Here is a 17333-nt window from a genome sequence, read left to right on the forward strand (position 1 = left end):
TCTCCAGTTTCACTGCATTACGGTCTGATAATATACACGGGATAACTTCAATTCCTTTGCACTTTCTTAAATATGTTCTATGAGCAAGTATGTGGTCTGTTTTGGAGAATGACCCATGTGAAGCTGAAAAGAATGTGTATTCTGATTTTGTTGGGTGGAACACCCTGTAAACATCTGTTAAGTCCTTTTATTCAAGAGTTTGATTGAGTTCTAGCATTTTGTTGTTTATTTTTTGTCCAGTTGTTCTATCTATTTGTGACAGTGGGGTATTGAGGTCCCCCTCTACTATTGTATTCGTGCTTATTTGTTTTCATGTCCATTAGTATTTGTTTTATATAGTTGGGTGCACTAGTATTTGGTGCATATATATTTATGATCATCATCTCTTCCTCTTGGATTATTCCCTTTACAAGGATGTAGTGGCCTTCTTCTGACATCCTTTCTTAAAGGACAGATGTTGCTGCTGATTTACAGCTATTGGTTGCCAGGGGACATATGGTACAATGTTGCCCTATCTTAACAGTTACCTACCTCCTCACATATGAGACAGTACTCTCAACCCTTTAAACCATATACCTGATCAACTCTGTGGCCAAGAGGAAATAAAAGGTGGCATGGTAGTACACACCTGTAATCTCAACACTTGGGAGGGTGAGATGTGATAAAAAATATGGTGAGGGCTGTTGCCAATCGCCATGCAATGGAAAGGCAAGCTCATAAAAACATAATTGTGTGTCCCCTTCCACCTTATTACTGGATCTGGCACCATGTGACTTCTGGCTCTTCCCCAAAGTCCAAATGACTGTGAAAGGTAAACATGTTGAATCAGTTCAGGACACCAAGGCAGGAACAACATGCTATTAAAGACATTTACGAAAGAGGACTTCCAGAGCTCCTTCCAAAAGTGGCAAGAACAATGGAGTAAGTGTGTTTGAAGAAAGGGGTACTATTTTGAGGGGGCATTCAGTGAAAAATGTCTTTTATTATCAATAATTTATTTAAATATCCACCATATATTTCAATCATGCTTTGTATATTCTGTACAATGGTCCACAGTGAGTAGTTTTTTGAAGTTATTTATTTTGAATAGTTAAGATGGCACCCGGGCCACTTGTATGCTAAGCATGTGCTCAAAACACCGAGCCATATCCTTAGCACCAGCAAATAGTTTAAATCATATTTATGACCTCCCAAATAATCTACAATTACTTTTAAATCCATAAAGTACACATTTTGTTTTGTTGAACAGGGTTTGCATCCTGATTGTGGTAGTGTTCCCAGTTGTGGCAGGACTCAGCTTGCACGGAAAATCTGGCAAAAGTGAATGAGATTTGTGGTCTAGTTAATTTCATTGTGCCATTGTTAATTTCCTGGTTTTGATAATAGATTGTGTTTATTGTGTAAGATGTTTTCAGTCGAAGAATCCAGGTTAAGCCAGGTACAGTGGCACTCTCGTCTGATCCTAGCAATTTGGGAGTCTGAGGCAGGAGGATTGCAAATTTGAGCCCAGCCTGGGGCCACTTAGTGCATTAGGAAGACTTTGTCTCAAAACAGCAAAGTAAAAAAAAGGGATAAGGATGTAGCTCAATGTGAAGGCCCTGGGTTCAATTTCCAGTGCTAAGAAGGAGGAGGAGAGGAGAAGGAGGAACAGGAGGAGAAAGAGGAGGAGGAGAATGAGGAGGGAAGGGGGAAGGGAGGAAGAAATGGAGCAGGAGGAGCAGAAGGAGAAGATGAGGAGGAGGGGGAGAAGGAGATGAAAAAGAGGAGGAGAAGGAGGAGGATGAGGAGGAGGTGAAGAAGAAGGGGAGGAGGAAGAAGGAGGAGGAGGAGAAAGAGGAGGAGAAGGAGGAAGCTGCCATCAGGTGGGTGAAACATATGGGAGCTCTCTCGTTGTGGCTGTGTCTAGACGTCCTCCCAAAGCCTCATCTACTCATAGGTGGGCTTTTCAGAGGTGGTTGCATCTATGGTGTGTGATGCTGGGATTGATTGGTGGTGCATGCTAGGATTAAGGCTGCCCCACCTTGGGTGTGCATGCTACCCAGCCTAAGGATGGGTACCTTGGATAAGATATAAGGGGCAGAAAGAAGGTCTTCACTTGTCACCTGCTGCTTGCTACTTCCCTGCTTTCCTGTCTTCCTGAATTCTGCCCACCATGAACTGCTTCTCCTCTGTGATGCCAACCCTGCCTTGGAGCCAGCTGAATATGAACTGAAACCTCTACGAAGTGTGAGCCAATGAAACCTTTCCTCCTTTGACTTTGGGCGTCAGATATGCTGTCTCAGCAGTGAGGAAAAGTAATTAAGACATCTCTACTGCTTCTCCTCCTCCTCTCGCCCCTGCCTCCTAACCTTTGGCAACCAGCAATCGGTATTCTCTCTATAGATTTACCTATTCTGAGTATCTCATGAATGGAATCAAATATATGTGATCTTTCACATCTGGCTTCTTTTACTCAACACAGTGTCTTGCAGGTTCACCCTGTCTAGCGCGGCCACACCTGTGGCTGAGTAGGGCCCCATGGTCCCCGGGCCGCATGTCCTGTGTATCCAGTTTCCCTCGGTAGACATTTAGAGAGTTTCTACCTAGAGGCCATTGTGCATGGTGATCTCTGAACATTCATGTGCATGTGTTTGTCTCAGCGCCAGCTTCTAATGGCTTTGAGCACACACCTAGGAGTGTAGGAGCTGGGTCCGGTGGCTGTTGTTTCCTTTTGGCAGAAGTCACTGAGCTGAGCCTCCGCAGCTGGACCCCTTACTTCCTGCCAGCGAAGCACAAGCACGCCAACTTTCCCACCTTCTCGGCAGGACTTTCTTTCTTTCTTTCTTTCTTTCTTTCTTTCTTTCTTTCTTTCTTTCTTTCTTTCTTCCTTCCTTCCTTCCTTCCTTCCTTTCTTTCTTGTGGGGGGAGCATATTGAACTCAGAGTCTTTGCACTGAGCTACATCTCCAAATTTTTTTATTTTTATTTTTTGAGACAGGGTCTTGGTAAATTTCCTAGGCTGGGCTAAAACTTGTAATTCTCCTGTCTCAGCTTCCCAGAGTGCTGGGTTTATAGGCATGTGCTATCATGCCCAGCTGTTGTCTATTTCATTTTATTTCTTGTATTTTGTATTTTTAAATAAAATTTGTAATCCAATGGACACACAAAACACAACTGTGCTGAGAAAAACAGTTCCCTAAATTAATAAGTGTTAGGGAGTGTGAGAGAGGTGTGGGTCACAGAAAGGAGGTTGGCCGGTCTCTGTGTGCAGGTGCTGCAGGACACTTCTGTGTGGCCGTGCTGTCATGCAGGGCACTTGTACAAACGAGTGACCATACCAAGTCTGAGTATGAAAGCAAGATTTTCTCTGAAAACACATTTTTGGGACATATTAAAAAAAAATGTACATCAGGGAAATTTGATTTTTCAGTGAGTATTATATATATTTATGTATATACACATCCCAAGTTCTGCATATCCCACCAAGAAAGGAAATTCTGTTTGCTCCTGTCCCACTGTAAACTGTACATCCTGGTGCGTCAAAGGTGGTGGCGGCGGGAGAGTGAAAGGTGACATCCAATGAGCAAGGGAAGAGAAGGTGGGGCCAGAAAACCCAGTGAAATGTTCCTTGACCTCAGGGTTTCAGCAGAAGTTCCGGGTCCTGCGTCAGCTGGTGTTCACACACACCAAGATGTCTGCCAGAGTGTCACAGAATGTCTTCACTGTGCAAAAGGCCAAGTCACTGATTTAGTGCAAAGGCAGTCCTGTTTTCTTATTTCTTAAAAGCAAAAACAAAAATTCCACTGTCCTATTTCTTTCCTCCAGCCCCAAGGTGTCGGTGAGTCACTTGGTCGGTGGCATGTCCTGGGAGGCAGCGTCGTGTAAATGTACAAGGCAGCAGCAGCTGGGTTATTGTCTATTCTAAAATATTGCAGTCACCCTAGTGGGCATGAAGTGGTACCTCACTGTGGTTTCGATCTGCATTCCCCCCTCTTTCTTTTTGCAGTACTGAACCTAGGGCCTTGCACATGCTACACAAATGCCCCATTACTGAGCTACACCCTCAGCCTAATCATAACTCTTTGATGACAAAGTTTAAGCCTTTCAGGGATCAAGCCTTTGTGTTCCACAAACAGACATGGAGACTGTCCAAGGCGGCTACAGGTCCAACTCCATCCCACGTCTCACTTTCTTGCTTAGGAAGGGAGAGTCCCGTCCCTCTCGGGGCTTTGGCTCAGCTTTTCCCATCCAGTCTGTGGCCCTGGCCAAGAGCCTGAGGTCTCCAGAGATTTTGTTAGTGTGTCGAGCGAGGTCAGGCGACCCTCTCGCAACAGGGAGGAGAAAGGAAGGAGAGATTGGAGATGGGTCTCTGGGATCCCAAGAACCCTGGTTCCTTCAGGGCCTGATTCAGCAAGGGAAGCAACGTTGAGTCTCAGAGCATCCTGGGGAGGCCCTGAAGCTCTGGGGCAGCAGCCGCTGACCAGTGTCCCCACTGTGGATGGTGATGGTGATGATGATGATGAGGTACTCACGTGAGAAGCTGGGAGCCTGCCAGGAGTCATAGCGAGCAGACCTCTGTCGAGAGGAGAACACCTTCCTCTCAGGAGACAGGCTCTCTGACCCGGGGTCAGGGGACGGGGTCCCCCAGCTGTGCTACATCACCACTTTGTATGATGCAATTTGTGGGAGCCCAACAGGGAGCTGGAATGGCACACAATGAAGCCGGATGTCATGTGCACACCTGTAATGCCAGCACTCTGAGAGGCTGAAGCAGGAGGTTCTTGACTTTGAGCCCAGCCAGAGCAACTCAGTAGTTTAGCAAGGCCTTTTCTCAAAAGAAAAAAGCTGGCCGAGGTGGAACACACCTGCAATCCCAGCACATGAGAGGCTGAGGCAGGAGGATTACTGTGAGTTTGAGGCCAGCCTGGGCAGCATAGTGAGTTCAAGCCCAGCCTGAACTACATAGCGAGACCTTGTCTCAAAGAAAAAGAAAGCAAACAAACAAAAAACAAAACCTCTGTGGTTCCCCCAGGAATGCTTTTCCCACCTTTGTCTGTCTGCTGGGTGAATTCCCAGTTGTCCACTGAAGCTCTGCTTCAGAGCCTCTTTTTCCAGGGAGCATCTCACAAGCTGTCTGGCTGCATCTCCAACCTCTAGTGCATTTCATCTGTTCAGATTGTCTTTCATTCGTCCATGGTTTATTTGAAAACCTACCATGTTCTAGGCCTTTACTGGGGATGAGCAAGAACCTGCCCCTCAAAAACCATAAAGCCTCAGGGCTGGGGATTTAGCTCAGTGGTTCTGCCACCTGCCTCACAAGCTCAAGGTCCCAAGTTTGATCCCCCGGTACCAAAAAACCAAAAAACCAAACCAAAACATAACCATAAAGCCTCATCAGGGAGACAGATGCTTACATAAGCTATCAAACTATAGTGTGAAGAGTGACAAGAGAGACAACCCAGAGTGCTAGAAGAGAGGAGGGCAGATCTGCTAACCTGGCCTGGGGAAATCAGGGAAGGCTTCCTGGGGATGTAAATAGGTTTGAGCTGGCTTAGAAGGAAGATGTAAGAGATAACCAGAGGAAGGTGGGGAAGGATGGAGAACGAGATGTTGCTGGGAGGGGCAGAGTGCTGAGACAGAGGGTAACAGGAGCACTGCTTGGGAAAAGAACCATGGAGTTCAGAGGACAGGGACATGGGTCTTGATTATTACTATTATTATTGAAAAACCATGTAATCCCAGTGCACTAGGAGGCTGAGGCAGGAGTATTGAAAGTTTTAGCTCATCCTGAGCAATTTAGCAACTTAGGAAGACCTTGACTCAAAAATGTAAAAGGGGGTAGGGGGCTGTGGATGAAGCTCATTTCAAATGCCCGGGGTCCAATCCCAGTCCCGTTAAAAAAAATAGAATAACCATGCTTGGTTAGTATACATCTGCACAAAAGTCTGCATATGTAATGTCTTGGTCTATGTTGTGCTGCTGTAACAAAGCACTATAGACTGGGTGATGTTTAAAAAGTAGAAATTTAGGGCCAGGGATTTAGCTCAGTGGTTTCGCTGCCTGCTGCGCAAGTGCAAGGACCCGAGTTCGATCCCCGGTACCAAAAAAAAAAAGTAGAAATTTATTTCTCACCATTCTGAATGCCGGGATCTTCAAAATGAAGACATTTGGTGTTTTGAAGCCCTTCTTGTTGTGTCCCACATGATGGAGGGCAGAAGGGGCCATGGGGACAAATATTGTGTGTTCGTGTGGCACAAGAGCTAGAGTGAGTCTATTCCTACAAGCCCTTTTCACAGCAGCACCCCTCCATTCAGGGGGCAGAATGCTCAGGACTAAACTCCTCTCATTAGGCCCCATCTCCCAGGGAGGACAAATCTGGCACTAAGGTTCAACATGAGTTTTGGAGGCAACAAAAACATTCAACTCCCAGCAGGCAAAAATAAGGAGGTAAATCTCATCTGTGTTCCCACTCTCCCGAGATAAGTGTTAATGTTAAAACATATTCATTCCAGGCTTTTTTCTCTCTACAATATGGCACTGGATGTTCTTGTATTTCTCCTGTTACCAAGGAGAGTCTATTGTATGCGAGATTGTATTTGTATTATTTGCATGCCATCCGATATTCCTCCATGACAGGGGTCAGCCAACATTTTCAGGAAAGGATGAGATAGGACAAATATTTGGCTTTGCAGGTCATAGGATCTGTGTAGCAACTACTGTGTGAAAGAGGCCGCAGACTAGACGTACATGAGTGAGTGTGGCCATGTTCCAGAAGTTTATTTATGGTGCCTTAGATTGGAATTTCAGATCGTGCCCACATGTCTTTTCATTTTCCAGCCATTTGAAAATGTAAGAATCATTCTTAGCTCACAGGCTGCGTGGAAACAGGTGGCGGGCCACATTTGCCTCTAGGATGCTGTTGGCCAGCCCCGCCCTGAAACGATGCTTCCGGCTGCGTTGTAGTGCATTGCATCGATGCACCGCTGTTTACCAAAGAAGCCCTTCTGCCAGATCATTTGAATCGCCCCAATATCTTGTATTTCTAGAAAGCTAGGGCAACAAGCACCTTTGTATTTAAATCTTTGCGTACATCCTTGACTATTTACTTAGAGCTAAATTCCTGCATGGGTAATTGATGCTTCAAACAGTAAATACGATTTAGCACAGTTTTGATGCCATCATCCAAACTTGTGTGTAGAACAGATGTCCAAGATTTGCAAAATGAAAAAAGACCTAAGATCCCGGAGCTCAGCAAATGCAGGGAGGGACTTCTCATCCGAGGCAAACTCCTTGTAGTCCCTTGGCTCCCCCTCGAGCACCCCCTAGTGTCAATCAGCAAATTGGACCCCTCCCTCCTCCGGCATCCGGAAGTGGGGAAAAGTCCTTCACTGGCTGGCTCCATCTGTGGCCGCATCCCTGGAGTCGTAAAGACGTAAAGACGTGACTCATCATTGCAGCTCTGCTGTGGTCTGGGCAGCCATATTCCAACAGCGCTGGCCCCTCCAAGGCGTAGCAGAAGCCAAATTCCTTTGCAGGACAAGGGAGCTCATTGTGCTCAGAAGGAACTTGCTCTGCGATTCCCACTCACACTTCCTCTGAGAACAGACAGAACTGTCACCCTGCCACCTTGTACTGGGCCTCTGCTAAACTGCCTGCAGGGGCACGGATAGATGGATGAGAGATTTTTCTGCCACATAGGTGTCCAGCCAAGGATCTACCCAGAGACACTCATTTTACAGTGCTCCCTACAGTCCTACCCTCTGCATTCCTGCACCTCAGTGGCCCTTATCTGGTCCCTGAGATTTGTTAAATGAATAAGGCAAGTAGTAAGAGTGTCCACAGTATGATGTCAGAGATGAAAAAGACACACTGTGCATTTATTTTGAAGAACATGTGCATATGCAAAAAGTATTATTGAACATGTTCAGAGAAACACGTAGAAGGGTAGATACCAAACTATTAGTGGTGTTTATCATGGCAGAGTGGGATTGGGGATTGTACTTTTAAATTTATACTCTTTGGTCTTGCTTTTTGTTTTACTCATAATCCTATATTGTTTTTGTTATAATAATGTAAAAGTAATGTTTTTGACCAAGAAGAAAATTAGTTGGGAGAAACTGAAGGACAGGTTGGGAACGCCCCTCAGGACCCAAAAACTTAAAAATGAGGTTCATAATTAAGGGTTATGTTGGCATCACAGACTTGAAACATACAGAAGACGATGGATTTTTTTTTTTAATACTGAAAATGGAATCCAGGCTTTTTGCATTGAGCTACACTCCCAGCAATTTTTTATTTGAGACAAGGTCTTGCTAAATCACTGAATTTCCCAGGCTGAACTTGAACTTATGATCCTCCTGTTTCAGTCTCCCAGAGTCCTGGGGTTGCAGGTGTGCACCACCATGCTTAGCTATGTATTTTAAAGTCTTGTTATATGTAAGTAACAAAGCATCATCTCAGGCTGGCCATGGTGGTGCATTCCTGTAATCCTGTAAGCACATGGGAGGCTGAAGCAGGAGGACAACTGCAAATTCAAAGCCAGCCTGGGTTACATAGTGAGTTCAAGGCCAGACTGAACTGTATGGTAAGGTCTTATCTCAAAACAAAAAACAAAAACAAAAAAAATTTCTGCCTAATGAAACACTGCCCATACCTCCTAGTGATTATTCCCCAAAATTCTTGTTTTGCAACAAGGGTCAGAGAACTTGCAATTTTTTCCACAGGTAGGGTGAATTTAGGTTCTCTAACTCTGCTTTGGAGACCTCCTTGGACCCCATCTGGTGACAGTGAGAATGATAGGATATGTCCATTCAAAGGGAGAGGGAGTATTTTGAGAAGGATTAATGGCAATGTGTCTTTCCCTGTGCTGATTTTAAAAGATTTAAACACACACTGTATTTTTCCATCACACTTTATACAATCTCCCTGGATTCTAACAAGGCCTTCTCAAAACTGAGGCTGGGGCCATGCCTGCCTGGCAAGCACAAGGTCCTGAGTTTGATCCCTGGTACTGCAAAGAAAAAAACAACAAAAAACTAAAACTGAGGCTGCTCCAGCCAGGCATGGTGGCACAACATTTGGAGGCTGAGGCAGGAGGACTGCCATGAGTTTGAGTCCAGCCCAGACCACATAATGAGGTCAAGGCAAGACCTTTCTCAAAAAAAACCAAAACAAACAAACAAACCAACCAAAACCAAAAACAAAAAAAAAAATCAAAAGTGAAAAACAAAACCCAAAAAAAAACCCAAAAAGAAAAAACTGGAGACTGCCCCAAGCAGAAGCAAGCATCTTAAGGCGCCTGGAGTAAGTGATAAGGGTTTTGCATAACCAGAATGAGCTAATAAGTAAGCAGACACCCACCCACCACAGCTCGTCCCAAAAGCTGGTCCTGCTCCCCTCTGAGGGCTCAGCCTGGTCCTGTCCCGGAGCTACGCTCCCTCAGCTGCTCCAGCTGAGGCCTCTTCCCACGTTCTCTTCCTTTCTGCCTCTTAATAAATCATCCCTTGCCTCTCATGGGCACACCCTGAAATGCTTTCATACAGCGACACACCAAGAGCCTACTGACTGCAGTAAGGTCCCCAGTGCCTCTTTGGGGACCTCCTCGGATGCTGTGCAGTGACAGTTTCATTCAGGTCAAAGGCTATGACTTTGGCTCTACAAGAGGAGGGCACACAAGTACCGTAAGGGCCTGTTGTCACACGAATGGGAAGAGGACTTGGGCGGCTGTTGCAGGATGCAGTTGGGGTGCACTGAGAAAGTTCATTAAATACCCACAGCTCTGGCAGGCTCTGGCAGGCCATTTGAGGAGAACATATACAAAAGGTCACTCTAAACATCTGAAAAGTTGTGTGAGCTCACTGGTGATCTGGGAAATGCAGAATGAAACATCTATCAAGAAATAACTTTCCCAGGGCTGGGGATTTAGTTCAGTGGTTCTGCTGTTTGCCTCACAAGCACAAGGACCTGAGTTCAATCCCTGGTGCAAAAAAAAAAAAAAAAAAAAAAAAACCCCAAAAATGTTTGATGATCTAAAAAAAGAAAAAGAAATAACTTTCTCATTTTCCCTTCTGAGTGGGAGAGAGTGAAAGTGATGTCCAGGGGCAGGTGTACAGGTATTGGGGGTCACACAGGTCATGGGGTACAAGCTGTGGCATCTGGGTGGAAAGCTAATCTCTTTCATAGAGACTGAAGCCCTTACTTCTAGAAATCCCTGGAAAATGGTGAACAAGCATCCAAGGATGTTACGTGCAAGTGATGACTGACAAGGGACAGTTCGTAAAAGTGAAAAAATAGAAAAATCCCCAATGGTCCATCGATGATGGTGTGGACAAATAAATGACAGTAACTTTGCCCTGTGGGATGTCACACAGGTCCCTGGCTCAGTTAAAGCAAGAGAAGTAGTCCTGCTTGGACAGAAGGGATACTTTCTGAGATAAAATAAATTCAATAAGCAACATGCCAAAGATGCACAAAGTATGATCTCCATTATTGAAAAAAGGAAATATGAGAGAGAGAGACAGAGAAGTGCAATGGTTATTAATATGGATTCTGGAGGGCTGGGGATTTAGCTCAATGGTACCGCCTCCTGCCTCGCAAGCACAAGGTCCTGAGTTCTATCCCCGGTACCACCAAAAAATATATATATATATGGATTCTGGAGCCATGCAGCCTGGATTTTAATTCTAGATCTTCCTTTCTGATGCTATGTGGCTTTGGGGAAGTTACTTCATATCTATAAGTCTGAGTTTCCTCCTCTGTAAAATAGATATCATAATAGAATTTGATCCATAGGATTTTATGAATATTAACCACATTAATCTATGCAAAGGGCTTGCTTGGAGCAGTGCCTAACATGTAATAAGCACTCAATTAGTGTTAGCTATTAGCGTTGTGTGTGTATATATGTCAATGCAAAGAAAAGAGACTGTAAGGATGTGCTCCAAACTGTGGATAGTAGGAGCTGGTGAAGGAGGACTTCACACTTTGCATACATGCAGACTGCTAAACTCGTGTATAACTTAAGTAATATTTCTAATTTCCTCCACATGAAAATCCCCAACCATGAGGTGGATTAACATTTTCCTTTTGTAGACTATTCTTGTTCTCACAAGACGCCATATTCTAATTTCTTATGGGACAGGGTGGGGTCTAACATTAAGCCAATGGAGAAGGAAAAAGAGAAGCTACCAAAGGTTAAGGCATTTGTCCATCCTCAGCCTCAGACTAATTGTCTTTTTTTGGTGCCAGGGATCGAACTGAGGTCCTTGGCTTGCAAGGCAGGCGGCAGAACCACTGAGCTAAATCCCTGGCCTAGGACTAATTGTCCTGCAGCCCCATACCCAGAACCTTGTTTTCCTCCAACCCCATCCCTCTCCCATCTTCACCACGGGGTTCAGTCCTTAACAGTCCACTGCCTTTAAGAGTCTAGAGCACGTTTTCCTCTTTCTTTAGGCTGTTCAAAGAGCTCTCACCCAAAATTTCCTGTTCCTTTCTTTTGCCAGCCAGTGAAAGGCTCATCTCATTTCCACATGAGAACACTGAGGCACAAGAGGGGTGAAGAGGCAGCTCTAAGATCACAGAGCTAATAAGTGGCAGAGCTTGCCTCTTTCTGATGCCAAGGAATGTCTCCTTTCCTTTCATTTTCCCTTTCCTTTCCTTTCCTTTTTCATTTCCTGGGCTCAAGCAATCCTCCTGCTTCAGCCTCCCAACTGCTGGGATTACACGTATATGCTACCACACCAGACCATGTTTTTTCTTAAAATGGAAACGTGGTGTTTTAAGTAAATTGGGTGTGCATGGGGTTACTCCTGGTGTCCATCTATCTGAGAAAACCTCACTGTAGAAGACCTCCATGAGGTCTCATTGCTGTCAATGCTCAGATTTTGCAGCAGCCTCAGACTCTTGCATCTGGGCCTGCTGGCCTGGACCACACCTGCAGTTGTGCCTGGGTCAGACTGTCCCAGCCAGAAGGGCAGCCTGCAGGGTCAAGAGGGAAAAGGAGCCAGGGATAAAGCAAGCCCCTGACCTCACCACAGCAAGGAGCTCCAGGAAGCCAAGAACAGAGCCCAAGAGTGAGTCAGCATAGAAGGAAGCAGAAATGACGACTGAGCTCTGATCATGCTTTGCCTCTTCTTTGCCTAAGAGATGAATCATCACCTTTATGACTTTAATTTTCAGACTGTTACTCATCCAAGCAGGATATAGGAAGGTGATGAAGGAAAACTCCTTGTAGCACGGGCCCTGCTCATGGAAGGCCCTGAGTTCAAATTCAACCTCTGTTGATAGTCTTGGCAGAACCTGGAATCAAGACAGCTGGAAAACAACAATGTAGTAAAGTGAAAAAGAAGTGGAGCTCCAGGAGTCAAGAAAGAGCTAACAGGAAAACTCAAAATCCACAGAGAACCTGGAGAAACTGAAGGCAACACCGAGAAAAGAAGGAAGCAGTCTGGACTGCTAAGGCTGGTTCCTGGGTGGAGGTCCCCTCTCTGCAAACAACCGTTTCCTTCTGTCTGAGTGGTGCTGGGTATCCAGCACCAGGAGAAGGTTGGACACAAAGAGCCTCAAATATGCTGAATAGGCCGAAAAGGGCATAAATGCCAAAACACAATCAAACTCCAGGACACCTCACAGGGAGACAGAACCTAACTAAAGAGATCATCACAGTAGTGGCAGAGCTTTTCTACCCTAACCGATCTTCAACCACAGTGAAAAAGTAATGAAACCACAATAAAGCAAGGCAACAAGATGCCCCCCAAAACCATCCAAAGGCTGATCTCATGGGCAGTGAAGTACAGCAAACTATAGGCAAAGAACTCAAAAATAAAATGGTCAAAATGCTTGAAGTGATAAAAAGACATATAAACAAATGCATAAGATGTTTAACAAGCTCAAAGAGAATTTAATTAAATACATAAGGGATTTTATTAATAAAAAATTCTATGAGCTTAAAGAAGAAACAAACAATAAATAAACTAATTGAGTTAAGTAAGACAATACAAGACATGAATGATCACCTTAGTAAAGAATTGCTGGGTGTGGTGGCTCATCCTTGCAACCACAGCACTTGGGAGGCTGAGACAGGAGGATCAATTAAATTTGAGGCCAGCCTGAAAGACTCTGTCTCAAAACAAAACCAAACCGGGGGGTGGGGGGTGGGTGGTGGTGGTGGTGGTGCGGGATTTATCTCAGTGGTTTTGCTGCCTGCTTCGCAAGAACAAGGACCCGAGTTCTATCCCTGGTACCAAAAACAAAACAAAACAAAACAAACAAACAAACAAACAAAAAACAAAACCAAGAAAGAAAGAAAGAAAGAGAGGGTTGGGAGCCTGCCCAATGTGAGGACAGAGTGTCAGACATAGACAAGGTGGATGTAGTAGATCATAAGCTCAATGATACCCTAAAAATGCAAGCCACCATGCAAGCTGGATACAACATTTGCAAGATGACTCAGAAAAAAAAACCCCTCAGAATTATAGGATTAAGGGAAAAAACTGGAATATAACTCAAAGGATCTAAAAATTGCTTCACTGAAATTGAGAAAAAAATTCCCAATCTAGAGAAACAGTTCAATATTCAAGTAAAAGAGGCATATAGAACCTTAATTAGCCATGACCATAAAAATTCAACAAAAGGAGAGAATACTAAAGCTGTTAGAAAAAAACAGCAGTAACTCATAAAGGTAAGCCCATCAGAAAAATTGCGGATTTCTCAGCACAAATCCTAAAGACCAGGAGAGCTTGAAGCAACGTTTTTCAAGTCATAAAAGAAAATAATTGTCAACTCAGACTTTTATATCCTGCAAAATTAGCCTTCAAAATTGAAGAAATAAAGATTTTTCCATGACAAAGAAATCTTAAAGAAATACATAACCACTAAACCAGAATTACCGAAAATACTTAAGGGAATTCTAGACAGAGGCAGGGAGGGCACAGCACCAAAAAGCTCAAAGGAAAGTGTACATTTAACTGAGAGAGTAAACAAAAGGAAAAAAAAGAAAAGAAAAGAAAGAAATCAGCACTGGAAAAACAATGCAGTTATAGGATTCAATAAACACCTTACCATAATAAGTCTTAATATCAGTGGTCTCAACTTCCCTATCAAAAGACATAGACTGATAGATTGGATAAAATAAATGTAACCATATATTCCCTGCAAGAGACACATCTCATCCAAAACAATGTACGTTGAAAGTGAAAAGATGGAAAAGGATACTCCATTCCATCAGAGCCCCAAAACAAGCAGACATAGATATCTCACTTTCAGACACAGCTGACTTCAAGTTGAAGCTGATAAGAAGAGAAAAAGAAGTTCCAGGAGCTGGTAAAGGGAACAATTCAACAGGAAGAGATAACAGTTGTAGATATCTATGTACCAAATGGCAGCACATCCAACTCCATAAAACAAAAACTACTGGACTTAAAAGGACAGATAGACACAAATACAATCATGGTGAGAGACTTTAAAACTCCACTCTCACAATCAGACAGGCCAACCAGACCAAAAAACCAACAAAAAAATATCAGAGTTAAACTACTCCATTGAACAAGTGCACTTAACAAATATCCACAGTGTTTCATCCAACAAGAGGACACACATTTTTCTCAACAGCACAAGAAACTTTTTCCAAAATAGACCATATCTTAGACCAAAAAGCATGCTTAACTAAATACAAAAGAATTTAAATAATCCCCTGCATACTATTGCAGCATAATAGAATGAAGCTAGAAATCAACAGCAAAAGAATCCATAGAAACTATACAAACACATGGAGATTAAATAATACATTATTGAACAATCAGTGAAGAAAATGATATAGACAGCTAAGGTAGGTAGAAATATTGTGGGCAGTCAGACAGTCAGACAGGGCTGGGCCCTGAGGAAGTCAATGCAGAGGATGAGAACACACGGTAGCTGTGGCTGGAGGTGCATCAGAAGAAGGTTAGAATCACATGGCCAGATTTGCACACTTCCCTAAGGGATGAATAGAAGCTTGAGATTATTTGAACCCCCCCTTTTGGGTATAGACAGACTATTATCTCATTGAGGGTGGGCCATCTTCTCCTACCCAGTAAGACCAAGACCACTAAGACTAAGACTACAGATTATGGACCAATGTTTATGATGTCATCCACATGCCCTTGTTTCTACTGGATCAATATTACCTAAGCGACTATACTTGTAATCTTATTGGTTGATTATAGTTTTTACCCACATTGTACCCACCACTCACAACTTTGCTCTATAAAAGTTCCTTTGAGAAGTGGTCTCCTTGGTAACCCATTTGGGACCCCTCCTGTCTCTCAGGAGCTATTCTTATTCTCCATTCCTATTCTCCATTCATATTCCCCAGTAAATTTTCATACTCTTAACCTCTGTTAAGAGTTCCTTCGAATTCATTCTTTGACGTTGGGGAACTTGAACTCAGTGTATCTGACATGTTGGGAGTTACATTTATTTCCCTTATATGATTCCTTCATCAAAATCAGAGAAGAAATAAAAAAGTTTCTATAACGAAATAATAGAGGCACAACATCCCAAAAACTTGGAGACACAGTAAAAGCACTTCTAAGAAGGAAGTTAATAGCTATAAATGCACACATGAAAAGAATAGAGTGATCCCAAATGCCTAACCTAATGATGCATCTCAAGGTCCTAGAAAGACAAGAACAATCTAACTCTGAAACTAACAGGAAGAAAGAAATTATAAAGATCAAAACCAACTAATGAAATTGAGACTTCAAAAGCAATACAAAGGGTCAATGCACCAAAGAATGACTTCTTTGCAAGGGCGGGAAGAGGATGTGGGAATGGTGGAGATAATCGGTGGAGACCGGAGGGAGGGAAGGGAAGACAAAGTGAAAAGCATGGCGATGTGATAGGGATCTGGTTAGATCCCCACAGTGGATTAATTTACTATGTATTGCAAACTTAGGCGAATCAGCAAATTGAGAAAAAGAATCCAATCCCCACTGCTTACTGACGTAACAGTAGGACAAAGATGTAGGATTGTTGAGCCCTGCTTTCTGGATCGGTACCCTGGGAGTGTGTGTGAATGCCTGTTCTCCAAGGTGCGTTCGACATTTCCAACTCAGTGAGGCATTGAGGACGCGGATGCGGCGGTAAACAGAGCAGCAAAGTGAGGTGTGTGAGCTCTCTGGGCAGGAGGATTGTAAATTTGAGCTCAACCTGGGCATTTTAACCACTTAGATTCTGTCTTAAAATAAGAAATAAAAACTGAAAGTGTTGGTCCCGGGATTTAGCTCAGTGGTTCCGCTGCCTGCCTCGCAAGCGGAAGGACCCGAGTCCGATCCCCGGTACCAAAAAAAAACTAAACCAAAGAAACCTGCAAGTGTAAATAAGGATCAAAATGTACAATAGATAACATGAAATAGGAAGAAAAGGTCTAAAGGGGAAGGGGAACTGGGAGGGGTAGCGGAAAGGAAAAAAGGGAAGGAATAAATATGAGAAAAGGAAAAAATGAAAACAAAGTCTTTGTAAATAGGGAGGAGTGGAGGGGGTGAAGGGAGGGCAGGGAAAGGGGGAAAAAATAAGAACCAAAGTACATCATGTAAGGGTACAAATTCCCAAAGATGAATGTCATCATATTGTATACCTAAAATGTACCAATAAATTTAATGAAAAGAAAGAAAGAAAGAAAAGAAATTTTTATTTTCACTCAAAAAATAAATAAATAAATAAATAAATAAATAAATAAAGAGCGGGGATGTAGCTGAGTGCAAAGGCCCTGGGTTCAATCCCCAGTCTCACACACACACACACACACACACCAAATTCTTGCCCTCCTGAAACTTACATTCTAGTGAGGGAAAGGGACAATGAACAAAGACATATGTGTTATGCTTGGCAAGTGCTCTACCATTGAGCCATTTCCAGCCTTTACATAGATACTATGTGACATTAGTTGGTGACAAGCAACTAACTAGTTGGTAAAGAAAAAATTAAATGATGAGCTGTAGAGGCCACAAGGGTAGGAGGATTTGGTAGAGAGAAGCCCTATAAAGGGTCTAGTACAAGGACCAACACAGAGAAGGGCCTCAATAAAGAAAATATGTGAGCTGGGCATGGTGGCGATGCCCGTAATCCCAGTATTCTGGGAGACTGAGGCAGGAGGACTGCAAGGTTAAGCCTAGTCTGAGCAATTTAGCAACTTAACAATATCTGTCTCAAAATAAATAAATAAAAATAAAATAAGAGCCAGGTGTAATCCCACCACTCAGGAGGCTGAGGCAGGAGGATCAATGCAAGTTTAAAACCAGACTGGGCTACATAGTTCAAGGCCAACTGGAACTATATAGAGAGTCCCCACTCCCAAAATGAAATAAGAAAAACATCTGG

This window comes from Heterocephalus glaber, unplaced genomic scaffold (genome assembly GCF_053883595.1).
Source record: "Heterocephalus glaber isolate CG9 unplaced genomic scaffold, H.glaber_assembly_v1.0 deba00001781, whole genome shotgun sequence".
Classification (NCBI taxonomy): domain Eukaryota; kingdom Metazoa; phylum Chordata; class Mammalia; order Rodentia; family Bathyergidae; genus Heterocephalus; species Heterocephalus glaber.